This window comes from Pongo abelii, chromosome 3, assembly GCF_028885655.2.
Source record: "Pongo abelii isolate AG06213 chromosome 3, NHGRI_mPonAbe1-v2.0_pri, whole genome shotgun sequence".
NCBI classification, from domain to species: domain Eukaryota; kingdom Metazoa; phylum Chordata; class Mammalia; order Primates; family Hominidae; genus Pongo; species Pongo abelii.
The window spans coordinates 167,283,324-167,289,452 of NC_071988.2; the positions used below are offsets into that span (position 1 = coordinate 167,283,324).

A 6,129-nucleotide genomic window follows, 5' to 3' on the forward strand; every position below is an offset into this window, starting at 1 on the left:
ACGCATCTGTTGACTCAGGGTTTGTATAAGCACGTGCAGTATTTTACTAGGCTATCCAATTCTGGGTATGTACAACTTCTGGGGCCTGCAAATTATTGGAGAGTGAGTGAGGGGCAACGAAAACTAGACATAAAAGTGCGCGTCTCGAAAGATAACTGTCAACATGCACTCCACGTTTATAGAACGATTCGGTGGGTGCGGTGGAAGCGTTAATGAACATTTCAGAAAATAAACATATGGAACATCGAAATTCACTTGCAGATAATGGACTAAGTCCACTCCACCGGGACTAAAAAGGCAGGGTTAGGAAAGCCTGAACGCCGCCACACTGTTTTTTCTCCAGGAAGAAACGGGGCGTGGGGCTGCGGGTAGAAGGGGGTGGCTCCGGCCGCTCCCCCGCGCCGTCCTCCGGCCCTGGCCGCGCTGCGCTCACGCCCGCCGGGCCGGGAATTTGGAGAGGATCCCTGGTCGCGCGGCAGCGGCGGCGGCGCGCGGGTGAGCGGGTGAGCGTGTGAGCGGGCGGGCGGGCAGGCGAGTGCGCCGGGTATTGGCAGCCGAGGAGTGGAGGCTGGGCGGCTGCGACTCCCTGACGCCAGCGCGACCAGATCAATCCAGGCTCCAGGAGAAAGCAGGCGGGCGGGCGGAGAAAGGAGAGGCCGAGCGGCTCAACCCGGGCTGAGGCTCGGGGAGGGATCCTGGGAGCGGAGCGTGGCGCAGCGCCCGCCCGGCCGGCCGGACCCGGGCCGCGGGACCCCGCTCGCCCGGCCACTCGTGCGCCCGCGCGGACGGGCGCGCCGCCAACCCGGTAAAACGAAACAGACCCGAACCCAACTTTCCCTTCATGCCGCGTCCCAGCCCTCCCCTCGGCGCCCCGGGCTTTCCAGCGCCGCCGCCGCCGCCTCTGCACGCGTGGGGCCGCCGCGGTCGTGCTGGGCTGGGGGCGCGGGCGGCGGCGGGAAGGGGGCTCTTTCTGCGCGGGGCGGGCCGCGAGCCCCCCACCCCCCATGATGGCGCCTCCCGGCCGCTCGGAGGAGCGAACCTGCCACCGCGTCTTCTCGCGCCCAGCCCGCCGGGCTCCCCTGGTGTCTTTGTTGGGTCTTCTGCTGTGGGAAGCCCAGTTCCCGGGCCCCCGAGCCTCGGCTCCCGGGCCTGACCGCGCTGGGACCTCCCCGGCCGCGCTCCCCTTCCGCGCGCTCCTCACATCTCTCCACTGCTGCCGCCGGGCCGAGGCCCGTTCGCGCGGCCCGCGGACCCATTGTGTCCCGCGCCCCGGCGGGGCGACCCCTGCGGGAGCTGGAGGACGACCGCCGGCGCTGCTCTCCAAGGCGCCTGGTGGAGCGGGTCTCGCGGGCGGGGGACCCCGGCGCCCCGGGCCCCTCCACATCCCTCACGGGTTTTCTTCTCGGCCCCAGCGAGCCTCTTTGGGGTCGAGGTCAAGGAAAGTTCGCACCGAGATCCCTCTAATTTATTCAAAGGTTTGGCGGCGGCGCGTAATTTTTTCCCCCTCTTCCGCCTACACCCGCTGCGTCTCCTGGTGTCTCATTCCTTTCCCTTTACCGGAGTCGATTGCCTCACTGCATGTGTAATCGTGAGTTCGCGGTTGAACAACTGTTCCTTTACTCTGCTCCCTGTCTTTGTTATTGTTTATCGGGGTTGTTTCTGTAGGAAGGTGGGGGTGGTGGGCGTGAGAGACAGACGTGGGCTTGTTTTTCTAGTTGCTGAATCTGTATGAAGGCTTTAAAGGGAGAACGTTTTCTTGATGTGCTTTAGGAGGGAAGGAGGAACAAATGCCTGCCAGATCTCACAACTACAGTAGCTGAGCTTTTGTTTATTTTGAAGCGCATGCAATTTTTAAATACACGGTGCAAGATAACCAGTAAAGGCGCGTTCCTTCTGAAAATTGAGGCCGGTCTCAGAACCATCTCCTGAGAAAGCATCCTTTCGTGAGTGCTGAGACAACTGTCCTTTTTCTCTGCCCTCCCCCCCTCTTTTCTTTCCATTGTATCTGAAGTTTCAAAGTACGTGGAATGATACAGAAGTTGCATGATTTCTGTTACGTCTTCCTGTTGCTGAAACTCTCAGCCGCTAAATCTCAGAATGCCTCTATTTCAGAACATCTCTGGGTCTAATTGCCTGTTGCGGATAACTTGCCCACACCTCAGTAACACAATGAGAAAGCTTCCCTGCCCATGTTGATTTTTCAAATTGTTTGTAATTACTTTAAATTGTATTGAAGGTGGGTGAACTGTATTAAAAAAGAATCGGAGCAGAAGTGTTCACTGCCCCAGCATTTTCAATTGGTATAAATATTGTTGCATCAGTGTTATTCTGATGTAGGTGCCAGATCTAAATATGCTGTACTGATTAAAGTGTTTGTTCTGCCCTCTCCCACTCTCTTTCCCATTTGCAGTTATTTGCTATTTCTGTGCAGGTGGTGTATCATTGGTGTAATACTGCAGTTCTTAGGAAAGTGTAACTAGGGTCGTGAGAGATGATTTTTCTGGAGGTGGGTGATGCCAGAGCCTCTGGAGGATCCAGGCAGGATCGGGTTTCTTCTGAGGGTAGGGATTTGTCCTTGATTTAGTTGTGACCCCTACAACCGTAGGTATGTAACCAAATACATTTTACCTCTTGCGGTATCCTTTGGTTTTGTATCCTTGAAGAGCTGATGACCTTTGTGTTTTAGAGAAATTAAAATTTTTAGGCAATTAAAGACATTGACCTCTTACACTTCTTGGAATTTAATTTTATTTCTACTAAGTTCATTAAGGCATTAAGAGGAAGTTGTCACATTTTCTCAACTACGTTTATTACATTTATTAGTTAAAAACTAAATTTCACTTTAATTTTGATTTCTAGCAATTCTGGGTTAAATATAAAATCTAATAACCTAGTAGATTGGAAAAAGAAGTAACTTGGGTGTAATTAGACTAGCATGTTTAAGCTGCAGTAGCCTACATAATCAAGGCCAAGTGTGTGTGTATAAAAGATCTCATTTGTGTAGTCTTACAAGGCTAATGGAGGCATCACTGAGGCTTTATAAATAATGTAAGTTGGGTATAATGTAGAGTCTCCAGAGACGGCAGAGAAAGCGTCATTACCAGCCTTTTCAACCTGCTTGAGATCTTAAATTGATTTACAGCACTGAACTGGTGCAAAATGATACATCAGGATGACATGGGGTCAGCCTGTAAAAGTCTATGATGTCAGCCTATTAGTTCAGTCATCATAATTAAACCATATTACAGGAGTAGCTAAGCAGGAGTCTGGCGTTATACTTCAGATATGGGTGGTACATGGGTTTTGTTTATAGTGGAAAGGCTGAGATGGCCAGGGACACCAGTGTGCGTGAAAGAGGGAAAAGGCTTACAGAACTATGAATTTCTGTAGAAAAATTTAAGATAAATGCAGAGATATTCAGTCTGAATTGTATAAATAGCTTTTCATTTGGTAGAGGAAAAACAGATGCTTTAGGGATGCTGATAAGGACCTTTGCAGCTCTGATATGTGTACTGAATGCTTCATGTGAGTTTGAATTTAACTTGGCCTTAGGGACCTTCTAAAATATCAGTGGACCACATACTTAACTCTGATCCTTTTATTACCCCTGAATTTTCACTGTATTGATGTATCAACTGACATGTTATTTCTTTAACTAGTCAAACTTACCAGGCCTATACCAGAAACAAAGATATTTGAATTGAACATATAAACAGTTCAGGAAAAGAAGATCCTTGTTTTGCTTAAATTTCTGACAATCCTTATTTAGCTTATGGATTATCTAGGGCTCTGCTATCCTAGCCATAGTCACATGTAGCTTTTTTGAAATTTTATTTTATTCTATTTTTTTGAGACAGGGTCTCACTCTGTTACCCAGGCTGGAGTAGAGTGGCACGATCATGGCTCACTGCAGCCTCGACCTCCCAGGCCCAGGCAATCCTCCCACTTCAGCCTCCCAAGTTGCTGGGACTACAGGCACTGCCACCATGTCTGCCTGACTAATTTGTTTTTGTATTTCTTGTAGAGACAGGGTTTCATCATATTGCCCAGGCTGGTCTCGAACTCCTGGGCTCAAGCTGTTCTCCCGCCTCAGCCTCCCAAAGTGTTGGAGTTACAGGTGTGAGCCACTGCACTCGGTTACGTATAGCTATTTAAGTTTAAATTAAAATTAAATAAAAATTCATTTTCTCAGCACTAGCCACATTTCAAGTGCTTAGTAGCTGCTTGTGGTTAGTGGCTGCCATACTGGAAAGCGTGTATATAGAATAGTTCCATCATCACAGAAGGTTCTGCCAGCCAGTGCTGCCCCAGGACCTTTACCTCTTCTCACTTGTTACTTCTACTAGTGAGTTTGTGGAGTCAAAGATGGAAAGATATATATAAACTAATTTTCTCACTAACTAGCTGTTCTTTTTAAAATAAAACACAGTTTGGAAGGGACAGTTGAAGCTACTGGATAAAAGGAGTTTGACTTTTCTGTAGATCTTATTTATTATTAGTGTCATCGATTCTCATTTGGTTTAGAGCCTTAGGAGAAATAATTGTAGCTAACCTTTTTTTCTGAATTTTTACTGTATGTATGCCAGGCATTGTTTGTAATACCCATATCTCATTTAAGCCTCAAAACTTCCATAAGTACTGTTGTTGTCACATTTTACAGGTAAACTGAGGCCAGAATGATTCAGTATCTTGCTTCAGGCGGTACAGTGAATGATTATGATTTCTAATCTTACCTGGGATATGATCGAGGCAGTCCAACTCTAGAAACTCCATCTTAACTATGTTTTTTGGTCTTTCGTTCAGAAGACCCAAATCGTCATTGTTCTGCTGTGCTTTACTATGCCAGTATAGACATGACTTGGCTTGTGTTTTTTGTAGGTGTTTAAATAAATTTACCTTCTATTGTGGGTAAATTTATTCTGGGCTATCTTCTGTCGTCCTTTTGTAAGTGTTTAAGAAAGGAAAAATAATGCTCATCTAAGCAGCACATAATTTGAAGAATAAATCTGGCATGAAAATAATGCATTTCAAAGCCAAATTAGTTTTATCTCTACTTTTCTGCGTAATTGTCACTTTCCTCTTGCATTTTCTTACATAATCACAAACTGATATTAAGTTAGGAGGAAAGTTGTAGTAATTCAGTTTGTCTGTCTTACCAAAATTAGTCTGTCTTCCCTGAGCTGTTAAACACTGTAAGAATAGTAATTGCAGATTCATTGGGGATTTTTAAAAAAACATTTCATATCTATTTTTATAAACGTTTACAAGGTCAGGGCTGTTGAAGAATCTGATGAAACTATGGATCTTGTATCTTCTTATTCCCACCTTCCTATCCCAAAATGCTTATATGCCATGGTGAATTAATGTGTACACTTAACTATCCAAATCTCATGGTCTTTCGGGTGAAATATGTCCATGGGACTGCCCTGCCAAGTGCTTTCATAAACATTAAGATTTGTAATTTCCTTTACAGAGAATAGAGATATTTAGTATTAAAAATTGCTTTAAAGATTTTCTGATCTGGTTGGTTCATATCAAGGTGAACAATCTGAAGTCCAGAGAAGGTAACTGACATCCAAAGTTACCTGTCTAGTGATTGGAAAAGGGAAAGCCAAGATCTGGACTCCTCTTAGCATTAAGTGCCCTTTTGTTTTTGGGTTTTTTTTTTCCCCCCTACCACACTCACTCTACTTCTGAGGCTTTGGTGTGAGTATATCCAGCGTAATTTAGGGAAGGGAGGAAAGAATTTTTTGGCCTGTTAGCGACTTTTTATACCTAACATTGTTTGAGCTAAGTAGAAATCAAATCTGACAACCAGAGAGAAATGCTTATTTTCTACATATTAAAATTGATTCTTTTTCATTCTGAAGATGGAAAAGAAAAGCCCTATATCTAATTTAATCAATGGGACCTTATTAGAAAATGGGAGATCCAAGATTTTACAAAGTTCAAATTAAAGCAGGCAACTCTGACATCTAGCAAAATATACGAATCTCCTCTTGACTCTCAAAAACAAATCACATTCCTAACCAAAAGCTAAAGTTTGGGGTATTTAGGGAATACTAGGGAGCTAGGGAGTCCTAGGGAGAGAGTTGGACAGGTCTGAGGAGAAAAAGGATAATTTAAATA

General features: G+C 45.7%; 1 protein-coding gene across 3 annotated transcripts in view; it reads left to right on the forward strand.

Moving 5' to 3' along the window:
• The first annotated feature begins 408 nt into the window (after positions 1-408).
• The window catches only part of SMAD1 (SMAD family member 1), a 76,488-nt gene continuing 70,767 nt past the window's right edge, over positions 409-6,129 (forward strand). Inside the window, exon 1 of one of the 3 annotated variants that reach the window (XM_024246199.3) lies at positions 409-503. The gene's annotated coding sequence lies outside the window, so the exon portion shown is untranslated. The other 2 variants (XM_024246197.3, XM_054554533.2) reach the window with 2 other exon arrangements.